This window comes from Peromyscus maniculatus, chromosome 1 (genome assembly GCF_049852395.1).
Source record: "Peromyscus maniculatus bairdii isolate BWxNUB_F1_BW_parent chromosome 1, HU_Pman_BW_mat_3.1, whole genome shotgun sequence".
NCBI lineage: Eukaryota > Metazoa > Chordata > Mammalia > Rodentia > Cricetidae > Peromyscus > Peromyscus maniculatus.
The window spans coordinates 213,256,349-213,279,217 of record NC_134852.1 but is presented as its reverse complement, the minus strand read 5'-3'; the positions used below and the strand labels follow the sequence as shown (position 1 = coordinate 213,279,217).

General features: G+C 45.9%; 1 long non-coding RNA gene across 1 annotated transcript in view; it reads right to left on the bottom strand.

The window, feature by feature from the left end:
• Nucleotides 1–9,282: 9,282 nt before the first annotated feature.
• LOC143271192 (uncharacterized) overlaps nucleotides 9,283–22,869 on the bottom strand; it is a 35,173-nt gene continuing 21,586 nt past the window's right edge. Inside the window, exon 2 of the long non-coding RNA XR_013048420.1 lies at nucleotides 9,283–11,872. This is a non-coding gene — a long non-coding RNA (uncharacterized LOC143271192). The remainder of the gene's footprint in view (nucleotides 11,873–22,869) is intronic.

Genomic DNA, 22,869 nt, shown 5'->3' with positions numbered 1-22,869 from the left:
CAGCTCCACCTCTCCCTATTTCTCATGTGTTGGTTCTCTGAGCAGCTAAGAAATGATGGTAAAGTGACTGACTTTCCTGCTAATCCCAGGCAAGCCCACGGGCTACCCCATGGTGTTTGACTGAGTGATGGGATTTATCACATGGTTCCAAGGTCCATTTCTTCTTGAAGATCAGGTTTATGACACTGGGTAGTAAATGGAGGTTAATATTTTTCATTATTGTTATTTGCAAAGACAAACACCCATGTTGCCCTGCTTCTAAAATCCCAGAAGTCCTCATGGCTTGGATGAATGGAGAAGCAATCAAGGCCAGCCTTTCCTCCATAACTGACTCCCAGTTATATATTCATCCCACCATGCAAAGGCAGGCAGGCAAGCCCATCAGGAATGTCAGCCCTTCCAATCAAATCAGGAAGGTGCTGAATAGCCTTCTTTAGCCTAACAGACTTAAAGAAACAGGAGGAAATGGTTGGCTTTTCTCATATTTGAATTCTAAATGCAAATAGGACCATCCGTCTGGAAGACAGAGGGAGAAAATGGCCCGGACTCCCACCATCTTCCTGTAACATGTGAAAATGAGACCGTAAGTGTGTAAGTGGACATAGACTTAAATTTCCCACTGAATTCTAATTTATATTCCTATAGATTATGGCAGTTTTCAGATCTCATCAAAGAAGTATCTTTGTACAGTGGACAGCAGTTGACACAGAAACTCATAACTGGTCAAAATGCAGAGAATAAGAGACTGTGGAGACAGGATACCTATATCATACCCCTTACACAATGCTCAAAGACATCACAGAAGAGAGAGCAGAAAGTTGAGAAGGTCCAGAGGGCAGGGAGACACTGTCTTCTGCACTACTGCATTCATGAATTTACAGAAGTTGTGGTTGCCTGCACAAGACCTACCCAAGATCCAACCAGGCGATGTTTCAGGGAGAGACTGTCCAACCCCACCCCTACCTGAGGAGCTATTTACAGTTAATAGTTGTTAGGGGAGGAAGAACCAATTTGCTTTAGGGTTGTGTATGGTGTACCCCAATATATTGTGTACTCTAATAAACTTATCTGGGGATCACAGGGCAGAGCCAGCCACTAGATTAGACATAGAGGCCAGGCAATGGTAGCACACACCCTTAATCCTATCACTTGGGAGGCAGAGATCCATCTGGATCTCTGTGAGTTCAAGGCCACACTGGGAACAGAGTCAGGCAGTGGTGGCACATGCCTTTAATCCCAGCACTTGAGATCTCATGCCTTTGCTTGGAAAGCACACAGGCCATTAATCCCAGGAAGTGGCATGACTGGGTGAAGAATGGTATATACGGCATGAGGAGACAGGAACTGAGCAGTAGTTCATCTGGGACCCTCGGGGGTGAAGACTCAGAGGCTTTCAATCTGAGAATTAGTGGAAACAGGATCGGCTGAGGACTGGCAAGGTGGGGTTGGCTGTGGCTTGTTCTGTTTCTCTGATCTTTCAGCGTTCACCCCAATACCTGGCTCCAGGTTTTCTATTAATAAGACCTTCTAAGACTCCTGTTTCAGTTGTGGTCCCTCCTGGATTGCTCTCACTCCAGTGGATGGCCCCACACCCACGTGGATATGTGCGGCATTAATTGGACTCAGTGGGATATACATATGACATGAATTTGAGAGGGAGATCCAGGAGAGGTTGGAAGGGGTGAATATGATTGAAATTCATTACATGCCTATATGGAATTCTCAAAAAATGAATATTTTAGAAAATATTTTAATTATTTTTCAGTTATGTACATGTTGGGGTTGGGGGGTAGTACTGATGCCCAAGGAGGCCAAAGGTATTGGATTCCTTGGAGCTGGAGTTACAGATGGTTGTGAGTTGCCAGATATGGGTGTTGGGAACTGAACTCAGTTAAAACATTTATTCTTTGGCACTGGAAAGATGCTCAGTGGTTAAGAGCACATACTGCTCTTACAAAAGACCCGTGTTCATAAAAATGTCCCCTGCTTCATAGGAAGTGTTCATGTTCTGATTGTGCCTTCTTGAGGCTTGTCTGGACCACAGTCTGTATCTCAAAGGAAATATGCTGTGTCTTGTTTTGAGGCTTAGTAGGCCAGCCCACAGCATTCTATTTAACTCATAACACAACCAAGCCATGTAACTAACTGGACCATAGCACCAAGTGCTAGCTTTGCATGTAGCTGGTTTGGCATACACTGGAATGTCCTCCTGCAAAGACAGCTCTCATGGAAGGTATCACTATCCTCTCAGTGGGCTGGATTATGATGAAAAGGGATGTCTATTGGGGGTGTTTGAATCCCAAGACACCCACATTCAGAGGGGAGTTTAAGCTATGACCACTTTAACTTCCTATAACTGGCTGTCTACAGATGGGATCACTGATGGTTGGAGAGGATTTTCAATAATGCTTCCTCTTTTTTATTACACTCTATTGGTTTATCTCGGGCAAGGTATACAGGTCATGGTATGCATGTAGAGGGAAGAGGACAATGTGAGAACTCATTCCCTCCTTCTTCCTTGAGGGTCCTGGAAATCGAACTTAGGTCATCAGTCTTGGGCAGGTGCCTTTTTCACTGAGCCATCTCACTGGCTCCCAGCAGTGCTTTCAATATCTGCGGATACGTTCTCTATCAGGATAACATCCTGTACCATGAAAGGCCTGCTTTGATGTATGTGTGTATGTAGCACACACACATACGTGTTAGTGTGGGGAGTAGACGAGACAATTTGGATAGTAGACTTCCTGGATAAATCACACTGGCCATCACTTTTCAGCAGGGATGTTCTTTTATTCTGTTTTCCTCTATTTTGGATTTCATCTTAAAATTTCTCTTCTTTATGGCATCTTCCCAGAACCTGTGCAGCATCCCAAAGCCTGAACTAACATCCTCAGAGGTGCCTCCCGCTCCCGGCAGCATTTGTCACACCTGCGATCTGTCCCGTAAGGACCATGACAATAGGGATGATTTCTGGAGAGTTCACCCCACTGTCTTCAAATATTCCAGCACATTTGAAGGTCTCAACAAATCAAACTGATTTTTCAGAAGGAAATTGTTAACTATTTCTTTGAAAAAATGAAAATAATTGTGTTTATGTACGTGTCTTTTTCTAGGATTGTGTGTGACTTGTGTTTTCCTTCTTAATATCTATTCTCAGATCTCAGAAGTTGTGTTTTGTTTTGTTTTGCTTTGCTTTGCTTTGGTGATGTTGGGAATGGACCAAGACCTCATTCATGCTAGGCAAGCATTCTCCACTCCAAGCCACACCTCTAACCCTACTATCTTTGGTCTGAAGGCTTCCTCTGGTAAATCTGAATGAATCTCACAAGCATAAAAAAAAGCCAAGAACACAGCTGTGGGTTTTTATACCATTGGAACATGGAGCCTGTGTAACTCCAGAGATAGCTCCAAAAACTCTGGACTAAAAATACAGAATCACCCCTTTAAGGCATGCAAGTCCAGATGTCTGCACACACCCGATTAGCAGCTGTTATTTTCATTGGCTCAGGAATCTCCACAGCTGCCCACTGAGGTGCTTTACCCCTTGCATGTGACACAGAGCAGAAACCTCCCCCTTGGGAGGATAACCCCTAGTTGGGAAGGCCAAGAGAATAAGGGACTGGAACCCAGGTCCTTCCAGCTTTGTAAACCCACGCCTCTTTCCATACATGTGTAGTCCTACATTGTCCTAGCCAGACCCTGACCACCAAACGTTGCTATAAACTCTTACAGCACAGTGTAGAGGGTCTCCCTCAAGATAAATCCACTCTGGGTGGAATGCACCAATGTTATTGAAAAATAGTACTGAAATCAAAGCATTTTGTACCACTTTATTTGTTAGTTTTATGGTCCTCCAGGATTTTTGTGGGATTTGTTTTTCATTTCACGTCTGTAAGCTTGCCAATGCTTTAAAGCAGTATTTCAATCAGGGGGAAAAATCTTCCCAGCAAAACTCCACAATGGTTTCCATCCTTCTTTCATAGGTTTTGGGAAGTCCTCCCTGGTGCAAACCCCCCTAATTCCCAATGCCCTTTAAGTGTAAACTGAATACTCAAACTACTGTTTAAACGTCCCCTAGTGTTCAAAAGAAATTCAGTTTGCCATTGCAAAGTTTGGAAATGATTTTAAGTCCAGCAACCCTACCTGACAAGTCACAGATCACCTGGGGGGCGAAGGAAAAACTCAGCTATGCAGTCCCAGGGACATCTCTGTCCCCCAAAAGATGATGAGCAGTGACTATGAGGGGTGTCCTCGGACTCCTGAAACCAGAACTAACTTTTGACCTCCTTCATCCACTGAGCAGACTCCTATGATCTCCACTGGCCATGGCCTCAGGTCTGACACACTGTAAGAAGTTAATGATCTAGGTCAGGTTCAGGGCAGCAAGATTTTAAACAGTGATTGAATTCCCTAGGTGTCCATCTGTCCTGTAGCTGCAGCCAAAACCCTAGGGATATCCAGAGGTTCCCTGGCCCCAGTGGGATGAGAAAGACTTCTCCACACACAATCTTTAACCAGAACAGCTCTGCCATAGTCTCTTCCCCCACACTTGGATCCCCCCACGCACCAGTTTCATTCTAAAGAAAGGAAATGTGAAATGTTTAGGGTTAAAAGCACCTGCTTTGGGGGACACTTGGCTCAGTCTGGGAGGAAGGGACTGGACCTGCCTGGACTGAGTCTACCAGGTTGATCGCAGTCCTCGGGGGAGGATTTGCCCTGGAGGAGGTAGGAATGGGGGATGGACTGGGGGTAAGGGGAGGGGGTAGAAGGGGGGAGAATAGGAGAACCCATGGCTGATATGTAGAACTGAATAGTATTGTAAAATAAAATAAATAAAATTTTTAAAAAAGCACCTGCTTTGGAAACTGAGATAGAAATATGAAAAGGTTTCATGTTCATGAGATCTTAACAGCAGAAGTGTTTTCAACCTGCAGTGCCCAGAAGGATCCTCCTAGGATAATGTAGGAAATTGAGACCAGAGCCAGGGACAACTATGCACAGGGTCATAAGTGAGCAACTATTAGTATCTATTGCCTCCCAGCAAGAAAACTTGGCAATAGGATTTTTGTAAGAAAAACACACTCCCAAAATACATTTCTTCACTTATTCCTGCTTCATTTTAAAGCATAGCAAATTAGAGGAGCTACCACACCCCAAGAGCTGATATTACCATTAAATGTTTAAATTAATTTTGAGCTTCCTATCATACAGGTACAAAGAGAACTCACTATGCCCCAGAGTTCTCATCCATCTATTAGGAAACATCAACGCTTTTAAGTAGGATTATTTCGAGAAGAAATGTCCTAATGTAACCTCATAGGGAAAAACAACACAGACTCTCATTTTGAAAGACAGATGCCAAGTCCAAAGACACGAGCTTCCCATCTAAGCTGACTCATTTGGTCAGTTTGCACGGTAACACACAAACTCACTTCATGGTTGCTACAACTGGCATTAAACATGAAACCATTGATTTTGTAAAATGAGAGGCTGAAAACTGCATTTCTTTTCTTTCCTCCATTTTCAGGGTTGCCTCTGTAGCAGTAAAATTTGTGATATCAATACCTAGTAATTGCAATAATAATAATAATAATAATAATAATAATAATAATAATAATAATATCTCTCTCACACACACACAGAGTTGTGTAGAGAACAGAGCAGAGGAAGAAAGAATAAAAACTTGTAATTTGGGTGACTCCATTGTTCCATGTGCTATCTCATGGCATCAACTCACACTGTGAAATTCATATCCACTGTAGATTGTCCCCTCCTTTATACTCAATCCCGCTACAGCTCTTTTTTTTTTTTTTATTTTGGTGACAATGTTAAGTGGAAGTAGAGACTTCATTGGTGCACAAGCTAGCCCTAGAGACAAGACTTACACCAACACTGAAGCCATCTGCTGTAAGCCAGACATGCCAAGGCTTTCTTGCTCACTGAGCAATCTTCTCCAAGCCCCCATCTTCAAGGATCTCAGCCTCATTCTACTGCAGTTGTTGTCAACCTCCCTAATACCGCAACCCTTTAATACAGTTCTTCATTTTGTGGTGACCCCAATCATAAAAATTTAGTTATGACTTCATAATTGTAATTTTGCTACTGTTATGAATCTTTATGTAAATATCTATGTTTTTATTTAAAAATATTTTTATTCATTTTACATACCAACCACAGACCCCTCTCTCATCCCTCCTCCCAGCCCCACTCCAACTCACCCTCCAGTCCCCTCCTCCGAAAGGGTAAGGCCTCCCATGGGGAGTCAGCAAAGCCTGGTACATTCAATTGAGGGACAAGATCCTCTCCTCTGCATCAATGCTGAGCAAGGCATCCCACCACAGGTAATGGGCTCCAGAAAGTAAGCTCATGCACCAGGGGTAGATCCTGATCCCACTGCCAGGGGCCCCTCAAACAGACCAAGATACACAACTGTGTCCTGTATGCAGAGGGCCTAGTCAGGTCCCATGCAGGCTCCACAGCTGTTGGTCTAAAGTTCATGAGTTCCCACGAGCTTGGTTCAGTTGTCTCTGCAGATTTCCTCATCATGATCATGATGCCCCTTACTCATATAATCCCTCTTCCCGCTCTTCAAATGGACTCCTTGAGCTCAGCCTGGTGCTTAGTTGTGGATCTCTGCATCTGCTTCCATCAGTTACTGGATGAAGGCTCTATGATGACAGTTAGGGTATTCACCAATCTGATTACCAGGGTAGGCCAATTCAGGCACCTCACCACTATTGCTAGCAGTTTAAGCTGGGGCCATCCTTGTGGATTCCTAGAAATTTCCCTAGCATCCCTTACCCCACAATATCTTCCTCTATTAAGATATCTTTCTTTGCTCTCCCACTCCATTCCTCCCCCAGCTCAACCATATCTATGTTTTCTGATGGTCTTAGGTGACCCTTTGAAAGGGTCATTCGACCTCCCCCAAAGGTGTCTCAGCCCACAGGTTGAGAACTGCTGTTCTAGAAGAAGCTAGCACTCAGCCAATAAGAGAAGAGTGTGGTGGTATTGTGTTCCCCAAAATATTGGGCACCCTAATAAACTTACCTGGGGTCAGAGAACAGAACAACCACTAGATATAGAGGCCAGAAAATGGTGGCACACATGCCTTTAATCCTAGCATTCCAGAGGCAGAAATCCGTCTGGATCTCTGTGAGTTCAAGGCCACACTGGAATCAGCCAGGCATGGTGACACATGCCTTTAATCCCAGGAAGTGATGGCAGAAAGGTATTTAAGGCATGAGGATGAGGAACTAGGCTTTGGAGCAGCACAGTTCAGCTGAGATTCATTCTGGATGAGGACACAAAAGCTTCCAGTCTGAGGAAACAGCCTCAGAGCAAGGTGAGGTGGCTGTGGCTTGTTCTGTTTCTCTGATCTTCCAGCATTCACCCCAATACCTGGCTCCAGGTTTGTTTTTTTATTAATAAGACCTTTTAAGATTCGTGCTACAGAAGAGCAACAGTGAGAATCATACACTGTCACATGCTGGAGAGGTGTCAAAGCAGGGAAGAGATGGAAGGCTACTAGGAAGGGACAGAGCAGACTTCTTAGAGGCCTAGCGAGCTCCAGCTGGTCAGGGATGGTCACTTGGAGAAGGGGACAGGTAAGCTGAGATCCAGAGGTCTGGCCTGCCTGCTGACTACTTTCTCTGGCAGCCCTGTGAGATTTGCAGAATCTTCCATTGCTCATACTCACACGCTGTGGCTCAGCAAGGTAGCACGATCTTTGGAACACGGTAACGCCAGGCCCAAAGTCACCTGGCTTGATTTGTCCCATCATTAACTTCTTGGCTAGCTTCATGGGTTTTCGTGTGTGTGTGTGTGTGTGTGTGTGTGTGTGTGTGTGTGTGTGTGTGTGTGTATGTGTGTATGTGTGTGTATGTCTGTGTGTGTATGTCTGTGTGTCTGTGTGTGTGTGTGTGTGTGTGTGTGTGTGTGTGTGTGTGTGTGTAGTCCAGAGGTCAACACCATGTCATTCCTCTTGCACCATCCGTATTGTACAGGTTCTCTCACCGTCATGGGGCTCACTGAGCAGTCTGGACTAGGCTGCAGGCCCCAGGGATCACCTGCCTCTGCCTCCCCAGTGCTAGTATTACACGTGAGTGTCACAACACCCAGCTTTTTACGTGGTACTAGGAATCAAACTTCCTGACTGTGCCATTTCCTCAGTCTCTATTTATACATTTTTTTTCTTCATGCTCAGCCTCATTTTAAAAGGATTTCAAACCCCAGGCTTCCTATATTACTGGAGTCTCCTTTAAATACAGCACCCCACCCCTCCAATTAGGCTAGTGGTGCAGAAATCCAAGGAAGATGTCTTTCCAGAGTACAAGTTCTCACATACAAGGGTGCCTGGCCCTGCTTCTTCTGACCTTCCGGGTGCTTAGGATAATCTGTTCCTCGGCTGGAAGCTAGGGGTTTCCATGGAGTAGAAGCTTCTCCACATCATATGACTGTCATCAATTTTCCAGTGGTCTTACATGCCACAGGAAGCTCAAGTTTCTCTCTCCCTCTCCCTCTCCCTGTCCCAGTCCCTGTCCCCCCACTCTGTCTCTCTGACTCTCTGTCTCTGTCTCTCTGTCCCTGTCCTCCCCTCTGTCTCTGTCTCTCTGTCTCTCTGTCTCTCTCTGTCTCTGTTCCTCTGTCTCTGTCTCTGTCTCTCTGTCTCTCATCTCTCTCTGTCTCTGTCTCTGTCTCTCTGTCTCTGTCTCTCTCTCTCTCTCACACACACACACACACACACACACACACACACACACACACACAAAACCACCTACCTCCTTGGTGATGCATCCAATGTCCCCTAAGGAATCAAATAAAGAATGTGTGCTCTGTGGCTGCATCTGTCTCCCTGTAAGCAGGATGGTGTCACCAAGCAGTGTGCACCCTCTCCCCACCACTGATGAAGCTGTACCTTGGAGATGGCAGTTCAGAGTAGACGTGAATGTTCCTTCTGGCAGTGGGCCAAGGTTGTGGGTTGATGAAACCCATCGCAACAACCTAGTGAGATGCAAGTAAATAGGCCACTTCCCAAACTGCTTGAATCTGCCAAAAACAGGTATGTTACATCAGGGCCACCCAGGACCTGCCCTTTTCCTAGCCAGATGTGAAACCGAGGATCAACCTTTCCTGAGCCATTTGTCATATGACAAAAAGAGGCTGTTGTTCTGGGAGCCCTTCTGAGCTCAGTTTAGCTGCTTAGCCTTACCAAAGGCCAGGATCTCTTCCCAACCCTCTCCTGCGTTAACCTATGCTTCCAGGATCTCTGCAAGGTAAGTGTCACCATCATCAACATTTTATAGCTGAGGAACTGAAGGCACAAAGAGCTGGCATCACTAAACCAAGACAATCCAGCTGGACAGGGGGAGGAAAAACTGTCCCGGGAATTAGATGTCACACAAAGTAAGGGCAAAAGTCAGTACTTGCTCTCTCCAGCAGTCATTATGGGCCAATGAGAGAAAGTAGAAGGGGTTGAGCTGGCATGGAGAAAGGTAGTTCCATGTCCACTTGTGTCTTCATTCACACAAAAGGCACACATAGCAAAGACAGTGAGGGGAAACAGATCAGACGGTGTTAAATGTCCAGTTATGGGCCTGAATTAGCAACCACTAGTACCATGTTGGCACTCTGGTTCCAATCACCCTGTAGTTAGCAGGGCAGCAGGGTTATTCCCAGACCCTTGAGGGAATCCAGCCTGATCTACCAGTGATCTTCCAGGCAATGGAGCTGATGGAGTCTTCACCTCTGTGTTGATAACATCACTGAGAAGAAAGATGCACCTCAGGTGGCCATCTTCTTTTGGAGGTGTGGTGTATAACACTGAATTCCCTAGGAGTTCTGAATGAGGCAAAAGTTTGTCTTCATTCAGACAGGCAATGTCAATAAATCATATCCTGGAGGTGAACATTGATTACCTCTGCAATGACACATTTGTCTCCTGTTAGTTCTGAGAGAAAAGGAATAAAAAGCAGAGACAAACACATGCTCCCTCCTCATGCTCCAGCCTTGTCCTGGATTAACAGGAGCCTAGAGAGAGCCTCAGGGAACTTGGTGGGCAAGTCATAATCAGACTCCTGAATGCTCATGCTCAGAAAGGTTCTTCAACGACCTTGCTTGGCACTGTCCAATAGAACTAGAATGTGAGCCACATATTTTATTTAAAATATGTTCCTTTAAATTTTCTAATAGCAATAGTGGAGGAGGACAGGGAAATGAAGAAAGGGAAGATTTTATTATACTATTTTATTTAGCCCAATATAGCTAAATATTATTGAGTAGGAAATGACTAGGATACTTTATTTTCTGTTATATTGTGTATTTCTCACTCATAGATAGTCTAAATTAGAATTTAATGAGCTACCTTTACTTGGTACCTTCTGTGTGGAATGGCCACCTTCTAAGACAGTGGAAGTGGGACCCCACACTTCCCTTGATGGGTTACCACACGCTGTTTTAAACATACACGGAGAGTCATCTATCTCCCTTCCATGCAGGGTGGTCAGGCCTGGTAGGGAGAGTCTCCAGCCATGTATACTTGTTTACTTATTTATTGTGCATGTGTGTGATAAATGTCCATGTGTGCACATGGTGTACTCACCCAGCCTGCATGTGTGGAGGCCAGAAGTTGCCATGTGTCTTCCTCAATTGCTCTCTACCCTATCTTTTTAAACAGAGTATCTCATTGAATCTGGAGCTCAGTATTTCAGCTAAACTCTGGCAAGCAAGCCCCAGGGATCCATTTGTCTCCCCACCACCACACTGGAGTTACAGGTGCATTGCCATACCAGATTTTTAATGTGAGTGCTGGGGAATCTAAACTCAGGTCCTCATGCATGTGTCAACAGACTTTACCCCCTCAGTAATTTTCCCAGCACTATCCCTAGACCCTTCTGGAGACTTATTTCAATCAAACACCAAGTATCAACTCCATCCCTAGTGAGTCATGAGATCCAGGACCCACATCTTCAAATGGTGTCGCTGTTAGAAAGAAAAGCATCTCTCCTTCCTTAATGGGTCACTATTCTCACGCTAAGTTCAGCATGACCCAGAATTTGATGCTCCAGACCCTGCATGGTCCCAGGTCACAGCAGCTCATCTGAGTTTCTTTTTTATAGATATGGTCCTGTGAATACAACAAACTTTCCCAGGAACATAGGGCTGTCCAGCCAATAGCCCACTTTCAACCCATGTCCTTAACTACTCTAGAGGCCAAAGCCCTGGAACCTTCTTCCTGCTGCTGTCCCAAGGCCATCCAGAGCCCCACAGGACAGCATTGTCTCTGCTAGACAGAGGCAGTCTCCAGTACCATAGCGTTCTGCGTGGATATCATTCATTACTGACTGCACTCTTACACTCATTGTTTGACCTATTGCTTGAATTCAAGGCTGCTAGTACTGACCTGCTTTGCACCCTCACTAATGGGAGTTTGGAAGATCTTTGGAAACTGGCAGCTAAGCAAACAGGCACTGAAAGTCCTAAGATATCATCAAATAGCTCAAAGGCTTGAGATTTGCAATTAAAGAAAGCACAAGGTTCAAAGAATTAGGTAAAGTATGCACTTTGTGTGAGTGTGCCACAGAATATCAGTGGCTGCCAATGTAACTGAAGTGTACACAAGCCAGAAAACCCTTAGAGACCTTCACTCTATTGCTATTATCTATTAATAAAATCCTGTGTTGGTCATCTTTCCATCACTATAATAAATACCTGAGCTAATTAGCTTATAAAGTGGAATGGTTCACTTGGGTTCATGGTGTTGAAGGTTTCAGTCCATAACTGGATGGATCTGTGACTTCAAAGCTTCCAGTGTGGAGTAGATAGCTCATTGTGACAGAAGCTCATAGCAGAGCAGGACCTCTCACACGATAGTCTGGAAGTGAGAGAGAGACAGAGGAAGAGACTGGGCTCCTACCACACACTTAGGGGGTATGCCCCAACAACCACAATGACCTCCCAGTAGGCCCTACCTTTTGATTCCCACCACCTCCCAATAGTACCAAGCTAGGATCAAGCATTTACCATGTGTCTTGGGGAACCTCCCAGATCTAAACTGTAACATACTCAGAACCCATCTGCCTTTCCACTAGCTCAGCGGTTCTCAACCTTCCTAAAGCTGTGACCTTTTAATATATGTTGTGGTGACCCTGACCATTAAAACTATTTTCACTGCTACTTCGTAACTGTAATTTTTCTACTATTGTGAATTATAAATGTAAATATCTGTGTTTTCTAGTGGTTTTAGATGACCCTTGTGTAAAGGCCATTTGTCCATAACTGCTGCTAGCATCTTGGTCTGTGTGGAGTTTATATGATCAGATTAGAGATGAACTATAGTCTCCATTTAAAAGAGAATTCCTTTGTCATGAATAACAGTGGAAATTGCTAGAAGCTCTTGTTTGTGGTAAATCATTTTGTCTTTTAAATGACTATCATATTCTTCAGCTTTCCAGGACACTGTGAATCACTGTACTTTTCAGGGAGGTGAGCCATGGACAGCAATAGGGTGTGTGGGAGAAAGATGACTTAGAAGCCAATGAAAGGAGGGGCCCCATCTCAGAGTCATGCCCATGCCGTCTGAACTGATACCTTCCTGCCAAGCTGCCTCCATAGATGCAAAATGCCTAGATTGATCTTCCAATTTGAAAATTATATTCAGGATAGCTAGACTTAAGAGAGACTATCTGACATTCATAATTGTCACTTGAGGGGCTACAGGAAATCTCAATGAATCAGACACACACACTTGAACAACTGCTCTTAAGGACAGCCGGCTCTGTATCAGTTGATAAAGGTAAACACATGAAGATGCCAGGAACAAAGACAGCAATCGGCAGTTTCCAAAGGGACTGGCTGTAATGTCTTGACAGCATGGGCCGAGAGGACAGCTCAGGGGTAAAGCATAGACCTTGCCAGCACGAGGACCTGGGCTCAACCCCACAGAACCCATGTAAAAACGCCAGGCATGGTAATGTGCATTTGTAATCTCAGTGTTGAGAAGACACAGACAAGGAGATCTTTGGAGCTCATTGGCCAGCCAGACTAGCCTGCTGGGCATGCTCCAGGCCAGTGAGAGACTGTCTCAAATAGAAAGGTAGACAGCACCTGAAAAAGAACACACAAGGATGATCTCTGGCCTTTACATGTACACACACAAGCACCACACACACACACACACATACACACACACACACACACACACACACACCCCTACACACACCACCTGCACACCCCTGTACACATTACCTGCACACACCATCTGCACACACTTGTATACCCCTGTACACATTACCTGCACACACCTGCACACATTACCTATGCACATTACCTGCACACACCACCTGCACACCCCTACAAACACCTGTATACATTACCTGCACACACCTGTACACATTACCTGTGCACATTACCTGCACACACCTGCACATATTACCTATGCACATTACCTGCACACACCACCGGCACACCCCTGCACACACCACCTGCACACACCTGTATACATTATCTGCACACATTACCTGCACACACCTGCACACACATACAAAGTCTTGGGAACAACCACCTGATATGCAGTCTGTAATTTGGGGTTTTCAATTGTTCTGATAGGGGCATTTCTGTGACTACAGTCATTGGGAGATTTTAGGAGGGATAGTGGCTCCCCAGGCCTGTTCCAGGTACCACAGTGTAGTTCCTTCTTGAACAGCCCACACCACTATCTACCCTGGCTCCCCTCATTTATCAAATGCTCTGTCCATGTGGGGTTGGGGACAGGAACAGGACCTCAAGAAGGAGAGTTCAGGCAACCAGTCAGGGCACACAACCAGTCCATGTGGCCTGTGTCCTCAAGCCTAAGTCTCTGAACAGCTTGCATGAATGTTGAGATAAACTTGCCAGATGACTGGAGGCATGACACCTTCTGAAGATCCCCACTTGTTGTCAGTCACCCTCATATTCATTGGCGTGAACTTGATCCCAGAAAACGTTAGTACATCCTACATCCTAAGAATACCAGGAGTGTGGCTGTCACTTCTATCTTAACCCAAGGGGATTATGGCACAAAAGGATTCAGTATCATAACCTGTGCCCCTGCATCCCCTAACTGGAAGTGGAGGACCAAGACTCAAAGGGAGGCCAGTCGGTCTGCTGTTTTCCAACCACCTGTGTGAGATGACATTCGTATTTTCATTCTGTGTCCCTAGACACAGCAGGAACCCAAAGTGCGTGGGAAAGGAAAGGCCATTGGCAACAGGCCCCTGCAGTCACTCCTGGGGATTAGCTCTCTTGCTCCCTCTGAATGGTAAAGCCCTTTGGCACGAACCCTGTGCACTAAGAACTGAGCAGCAGACTCACAAACTCAACCCAATGAGGCATTGAAATTGACTTCTGCTGAGTGATGCCCTGCTGGCGTGACTGAGCTCAGCACTAAAAGGGTGTGGGGACATCACAGACCCTGTCTGTCCCGAACAGCTTGGAAGCTGGACAGTCCACGCTGGGCCACAGTACATCATGGAGATCAAACGTATTGGAGACGTGCAAAGACTGTGAGATCACTGTGAGGTGAGGTCATTGTCACTTCAGGAGACAACCCCCTCCAGGGCACCCTGAGTGTCCCTGTCATGTCTGAGCATTCTGTGGGGGCTCCCTCCCAGATGATGGGTTCTTAGGAGGCCTGAGATGGGAATGCTTGTCATGGCCACATCTGTACAGCAGCCCTGGGCTGAGGGATCCCACAACTGCCTCTGAGATTTAATTTGTTCAGGGATTTTAGGAGAGGGACTGGAGAGATGGCTCAGGGGCAAAGTACTTGTTGGACAAGTGTGAGGACCTGAGTGTAATCCCCAGCACCTATGCTGAAAACCTGGGCACAGTTTCACACATTTCAAACCCCAATTCCAGGGAGGTAGAGACAGATGTATCAATCCCTGAACCAGCCAGATTAATCAGTGTGCGAACCCCAGATCTAGTGAGAGACCCTGTCTGGATAAGATAAGGCTCTTGAGGAACAACACTGTAGGTTGACCTCTGGCTACATACACACACACACACACACACACTCTCTCTCTCTCTCTCTCTCTCTCTCTCTCTCTCTCTCTCTCTCTCTCTCACACACACACACACACACACACACACATACATACATACACACACACACTCACATACACACATACACACACTCTCTCTCACACACACACATACACACACACTCACACACTAACACACACTCACACACACACATACACATGTGCACACACATGCACATGCATGAACATGCACACACAAATGTTTTTTTAATAAAAGAAAATCTTTGGAGATTCTCGGTTCAGTAGAGGACAGATGGACCAGACCCCAATGTTGGCAGGGCTTCTGTGGTTCAGGGTTAGACGAACTCCATGCCCTTGGCTGTGACTCAATCCAACCGTGCGAACAGCTCACACCCCAAACGGAGCCTTCTAGTGGCTCGTACTGGACTTTTCCTCCAGAAGGGCCACTCAGCCCACCCACCTCTCCCAGCCGTGGTCTGGACTCTGGGGAATAAGCCTCAGTGGAGCCAATTTTCCAAAGTGCTGTATAATTAATGCCTCCCAGAAGCAAATCTCCGCTCACGACTGGGAAGGAAAACAGCAGCATTCCTGTAACTTCTTCCTACCTTGTGTAGGGCAGGTTCATTTTGCTGGGCTGTGAGCCTCTCATGCAGGCTGCTGTTTTCCAGGGTGGCTTGTCAAGGTCCCTTCAGGCAAGTCACGGCTTCCTCAGTGTGGCAGTAGTGTGGATACACAGCCTACCAGAAAGAGTGCTGCTACTAATACAATATTTTGGGTGGGCTTGAGGTTTTGTTTTGCTTTATCTTGTTTTTCTGTGCAATTCTGTGAGAGAGTAACTGATTTAGTTCATGAGATACCCGACAGTCTGGGTATGTTTCTACATGAGGATTTCTCAATTGAGCCTCTAACTGTTTAGTGAGTCTCTGATATCCACTGGCAGTTGGGTAGATGTTGGAGAAAAAACAAAATGCCTGTCTTCGTGCCTTCTTGGAAGAAAGGGACGCTGATAAAATAATAAAATACAGCTGTTAAATATAATTTGTAATAAATGTTGTGACAAAAACAGAAAAAGAAAAAACTAATATTGTAGGGAAAGATTTTGGAGACCTGGGGCTTAGCTTGCACAAATGTCCTGGGGCAGGACTGAGGGCAGCCGAGTTGGATATGCTGAGTCTTCCTGCTAGCAATGGGGTGAGGGTGGTGAGCAGGGCCCAGTCAGTAGCCCAGCTCTGAAGGTGGCTCCTCCTTAGTCCTGTTCACTCAGCAATGCACTGTAACAGGTCTCTCCTCATCTCCATCCCCCAGAGGCACTGTCTTGAAACTTCAAAGAAAAATAACATCCTCTGGCCACCCTCGGCTTTGTCCCTGCTGCCTCTGTTCCCGCAGCCTCTACATGATGAAGAGGCAGGCTTTATAGAAAGAGTGTGGCTGATGTTCCCTGGGTGAGTGTGTTCTTCCCACTCCATCAAGCCAGCCTGGGGTGGCTGCTCTCAGTACACCGCCTTGGTCGTTGATAATAATTGTTGCATTAATTGGTGCTGTCCGGACCAGACAGAACGTAAAAGATCCCACTGTGTCCAATAATTAATGTTTTTTTCCCTCACTGCAACGCCATTAATAAGGGGCTCTTCCAAGAAGCGGGTAATTGGCTGGCTAGGCGTCATTAGAGTATTTATAGATAAGCTTGGGTCTAGAGACAGAGAGAACTGACTGTGTTTATTTAGACACTATTATCTATCGCTAATGTGCTATCTTCGTGCCGATCGTCACCATTCTCTGGGCTCTAATGATCCAGAGCACACTCACAGTGTGACTTCCATGACCTGCAAGTTGCCTTTGTCTCCATCCTCCTCAGCAGGGCAGAGAGAGGGACAGAAGGCTGGCACACAGCCTCGAGCTCTCATTCCTTCTCTGTGAGCCTCTCCTTTCCTCTGAGAAATTCAGAATGGAGGTCTTGAAGTACCAGAAAGACAGTTTCTCCTAATTAAACCTCAGAGGAGTGGAACTTTCTGGGCTTTGTGATTATCTAAAGGGTTTTTGAAAATGTAAATCTCATTGCTTTGTAAAAGAGGAGGAAGAGGCAGCTTGGATTTGAGAGTGTCTCTCAGTGTCCTCCAGTAATGAAGGATTGGAGCAAGCTGATCAAGTGGGTAGAAACACACACACGCACACGCACACGCACACGCGCTCACACATATATATATACACACACACACAGGCACATGCATATATTCATACATGCATACACACATACATATACTCACAGAAGCACACACATACCTATGCACACACACACAGAGGCATTCACACACACACACACACACAACAAACAGGTACATAGATGGAGTAGAGTTCCCTGGGCCCTGGGAGGGGCCTACAGTGACACTCAAGGTTGTGTTTTCTCCCAAAAGCCCCTAACCCACTGTGCTCTACCAGAATTTTCAGAAGTCTCATACATTTTATTTAATCTTTAGTTTATTATTAATGTAATTTTGTGTGTGGCTGAATAATATATGTGCCTGAATGTGGACACTCAAGTGCTACAGTGCATGTAGTTGTCAAAGAACACCCCCCCCCCTTTTTTTCTTTCAGGAACCACTAAGCAGTCTCACCAGACCAATCTACGTGTTTTAAACAAATACATAAATATTAACAACAGTATGAATTACTAAATGCAACTAGACACAGGAGTAAGGATTAGGTAAATGGTGAATGTCTATGATGTATATTGTACACAGGAAAAATGGAAAAATACAATTTATAATTGGAGTCTAAAAGTCATCTTAATAAGGAAAAAAAAAAAGGAGCCAGGCTTGATAGCACGTGTCTTAATTCCAGCAATTAGGAAGCAAAAGCAGGTGGTTTTCCATGAGTTCAAGGCCAGAATGGTCTATGTACCAAGTTCCAGACCAGTCAAGGCTACACAGTGAGACTCTGTTTTGTTTTTTTTTTAATGCTTAATTTTATTGACATCTAATATTATTTTTAAAACTCAAAGTACCCTGAAAATTACCTCTTTGGTTCACAAAATCACTCTCCAGTTATTTTTTTTTAATCTGCGACTGAGGCTGGGAGATGGCTCAGTTCTCAAAGAGAATGATGCATGAGGACCTGAGTTGAGGTCTCAACACCCACACATACACAGCTGGATGTGGTGACACATACCAGTTCTAGCACTGAGAAGGTAGAGACAGGAGGATTGCTGGGAGTTGCTGGCCACTCAATCTAGCTGAATCTGTGAGCTCCAAATTCAATGAAGGACTTTGACTCAAAAGTAATATGGAGGGAAACAATTGAAAAAGATACCCCCAACACACACACACACACACACACACACACACACACACACACACACACACAAATCAACACTCTGTGGCAGCAGTCTGTTAAGGTAATCTTGTGTTGGGTGAGCTGATGCTCCATATTGCTGCAAAGTGATTGATCCATGTCCACCACTTCCCACCTGACTTGATCGGAAAGCCACTCATTCTTTGCTTTTTCTCTTGACTTTTCCTTTAGTATAGTTCTTGCATTTGTGCATGCCTGTGTGTGTGCATGCCTGTGTGTGTACATGCCTATCTCTCTCTCTCTCTCTCTCTCTCTCTCTCTCTCTCTCTCTCTCTCTCTCTCTCTGTGTGTGTGTGTGTGTGTGTGTGTGTGTGTGTATGTGTGTGATGCCTGTTGATGCACATATGTGTGACGTGTCCTTGCCCTGTGTGCACATGTGGAGGCCAAAGGTCAACATTGGGTGTCTTCCTCTATTGCTCTCCACCTTATTTTTTGAGACAAGGTCTCTCACTCAACCTGGAGCTCAACCTTTATGCTAGGCAGGCTGGCCAGCAAACCTCTGGCATCCTCCTGTCTCTGTCTCTCCAACATTGGGGTCACAGACAAGCACCACTATTCCCAGCTTTTATGCAGGATCTGGGGATCCAAACTCAGGACCTCAAGTTTGTGCACAGCCAGCATTTTACCCATGGAGCCATCTCTCCAACCCTGGTTTTTCTTGTGTGTGTGGGGGGCGGGGCGGGGGTACATGATCGTTTATGCTCCTGCATGTGCAGGCCAGAGGACAGTTTCTGACATCATTTCCTGGCTGCCAACCATCTTTTCACATGTATGCATGTATTTGAAACCGAGTTTCTCACTGGTCTGTAGCTCACCAATTGGTTAGGCTGTCTGGACAGTGAGTCCCTATTTCTACTTCTCAACAAAGGCAATACAAGGGGGCACCATTTCACGTTTAACATGAGTTTTAGGGATCAAATTCCAGTGCTCACACTGGTAGGGCAAGCACTTTAACCACTGGGCTATCTTCTTGGCCTTGTTTCGTTTTGTTTGCAACTGGGGGCTCATGTAGCCTGGGCTGTCTTTGAATTTACACTTGCCGTGTAATGGAGGATAGCTTTAAATGCCCATCCCTCCTGCCCCCAACCTCCCACATGCTGGGGCTGTAGGTGTGCTCCCCCCCCACCGCCCCACGCCTGGCACTAAATGCTCCTGTTTATACAGTCTGACTCTAACCTCATATGGCTTCAACAGCTTTCCCTCACCAAATAAAGCCACCAGACTGTGCACTAATGATTTCCTGTAAATATGACCGGCAAATGCGTTTGTGTCATCACCATGTACACCTCTGCAAGCACTGATTGGTGCAAAAGGCACGGGGACCTGAGCTAGAGGTTAGGCACTGCTCTGTGTCGCATGGTATGGTAGGAAAGGAATACAAGGAATACCAGAGACCTCATGAGACCCCCGGTCCTGCCTCTGAGATGAAAATGAGGTTGACAGTGCTCATGCAACAGGGTTGGACTTGGGAGGAGAGGAAATAAAGTCTGTAGAGGAAGCAGCAGGTACAGAGCAGGGGCTCTACCTACACATCCATCTTTCTCAAGTAGGAGCAAGCTGACCTCACCTGTGAATGCATCTGCCTGGTGAGCCTCTCTGATTCTCTCCTGTCTCTCCTGCCTTCTCTGCAAAAGACAAAGTCAAGAGCTTGTCTTGTCTCTGCTTTTGAAAAAGGCTCTCAGAACACTGACCTGTGCTTGAGTGTATGATGTAATTTGCAAATTAAGTATGTAATGCTTTTAGCAACAATGTGGCCTTTCCTCCTCTACACCCCACCACTGGGACCAGCTAATTTGCGGGCACATCTGCTGTAGGTGTTGGGGAATACTCTGGGAGATATTCTTAGCTCCTGGCCTGGGGTCTAAAGGTTGAGAGGCTGGCTCCTGAGATACAGTAATGCCTGAGGCAGCAGTCAGGTAACAGGACTAATCAGAAAATATAAAACATGGGCAAGTGGCCTGAGTAGATCAGCAAACCAGAAGAAAGGGGCCTGGCTACCATTGCAAACAGGTAACTCGTAACCACATAAAGGAACAGAGCAAGCTGTTCTGCCCACAAGCAAGGGGTAGGGGTGCTCTGCTGGTAGCCCCTTAATTTGCAGAGTGGCTTACTGCAGCTGCCAGAAAGAAGGATGTAAGGGAAGTCTAGTAGCCATGCTTGCCTGAAAGAACCCCTCATTCTTCAGATCTAACCTTGGCTCCTCTGTTTGCATGGAACAACACAGTCTTTCTTGAGATCTACATGTGGGTTTGCGGCCCAGGTTTTGGATTCAATCAGGCAGCACCTTACTGTAACCGTTTCCTATCCTAAAATAAAGTTCAGAGATGACATAGCTTGTCTATATTTAGAATAGTTTGGTCAGCATAGCACCTCAACTATAACTTAGGACCAGACAAAATGACACATGGCATGCTTCAGTAGGGACATGTTCTGACATAATGTCCTAGCGCACCCCAGACATTATTCAGGTACACATATCTGGGTATGAAACCAGAGGGCTGCAATACAGACTGATAAGTATGTTGCTTTAGAGACTCAAATACCAAGAGTAAGGTGGCAAGATGGCTCTGTTGTTTAAAGTGCTTGCTAGCCAGCCTAATGACCTGAGTTTGATCCCCAAGAACCACATGGTGGAGGAGAAAACTGACTCCTACAAATTGTCCTCTTTCTTCCACATGTCTCTCTCTCTCTCTCTCTCTCTCTCTCTCTCTCTCTCTCTCTCTCACACACACACACACACACACACACACACACACACACACACACACAAACAAACAAACAAAAAAAGTCACAGGTGACCTGACATTCCCAACTCAATGATTGCAGCTTGGCATACCTCAAATGGAGTAGCTCCCTTCCCTTCCACAAATCACTAATGCTGCACCCAGAGGCACGCCCTGAATTCCTGAAACGGAGCTAGAATTACTTTCTTTCCCTGTGCCTGAGAGAGTTAAGTTCAGGCTCCTATCCTGGAAAAATACCCTTCTACCTCCATGAGTAGCCATTGGAACATGAGACTCTGTAAGACTCAGGTAAATCCTTAAACCAGCTGTATGAAGCCATGCATCCCTCCTGCCACCTTCCTCAAGCTCCCACTGAACTCCAAGTGGTTATATTACTCCCCTCGGGAATTAAGGGCTAGCTCCTGCTATCTCTCAGACACCGTCTTGACCTCCATGGAGCTTATGGCATGCTGAGCTTCAAGACCTGTAAAGTGGCCTTGCTCCTCTCTCCATGCCCCTTCAGCAATGGCTATTACTTTTATCACGTTAGTGGGTACATGTCTGTAGTCAGCTCCAAGCCTTGCTGGAATCCTTAGAGAAGGGAGGGAGGGAAGAAGAGAGGAAAAAGGAAGATGGAAGGGAAGGGGAGAGGGAGAACAAAGAGGGGGGCAGGCACAGGAGTTCTGTGTGTTTCTTGTTTCCCAGTCCTTCCAACCCTGATCAGAGCATGTTAATGTTGAGTCATTTTAGATCAGCTTAAACAAATAGCATCCATAGAGAATATATGCATAGGGGCTAATGGGGGGTCAGAACTCTTGGACCCAGTGTCACTGGCTTGTCACAAAAAGCGCTCCATGTGGCAAGTCCTCTCAGCCAAGAGGCTCGTCAAAAGGTCCGGTAAAGTCAGGAGCAAGGGCTCAAAAAGGATCTGGTGTGCAAGGTCTTCTGAAAGGGCTGGGGGCACCAGGTGAGCAAAAATGGGAAATGGCACAGAGCCCCCAGGGTGAGGGCAGGAACAATATACTGTGACTGCCCACACTAATCTTGCCCTCCTTCTAACCTTGGGAACACTGGCAAGTGGGCTCTGTGAGATAGCCCCTTCCATGGTCCAGAACCTTCCAGACCTTTCTGAGGCTCAGGCCTCCCACAGGAAGTGCCCTATGGCTCACCCAGAGAGACCCAGCCCTCTTGAGAAGCAGAAAGACCCTTCAGGGGTTGACAAGAAAACTCATGTCTCTGCTTGTATCTTGAGATGGCGCCTAGGAGGAGAGACCAATGAGAGTGGTAGGCAGGAAGGGTTTCTCATCCCACCCATGGCCCAGAGACTTTCTAGACCCTCACTGACTGCTCCCAGCCAGCAATCATGCTCCTTTAAGGCCTTTGAGCAACGTGTGGCACCGGGCCCCAGTAGCAGCAACAGGCCCAGGGAGCCACCAACTCTACCTCAGCATCTTTTAATGAGTGAATCCTCTAGCTGCCGCCAAGGCCTCAGAGACCAGCTATTAATGAGTGCTTGGAATAGATGGTGCCTGTTTTATTCATGTACGGTGGCCTGGGAGAGACACTTCAATTTCCATCCCCCATCTGCTGCAGTGTTCAAGTATCTCCTCAAGGGTAGGAAAACACATTGCCAATTTTGTCTTTAAAGAGACAAGTTCAAAGAGAGCCATGTCTCCACCAGCCACATTCTATATGTGAGCCTTTTTCAATTTTCAAAGTATATATTTAGACTGTATATGAAGCCCAAGACAAGTGGC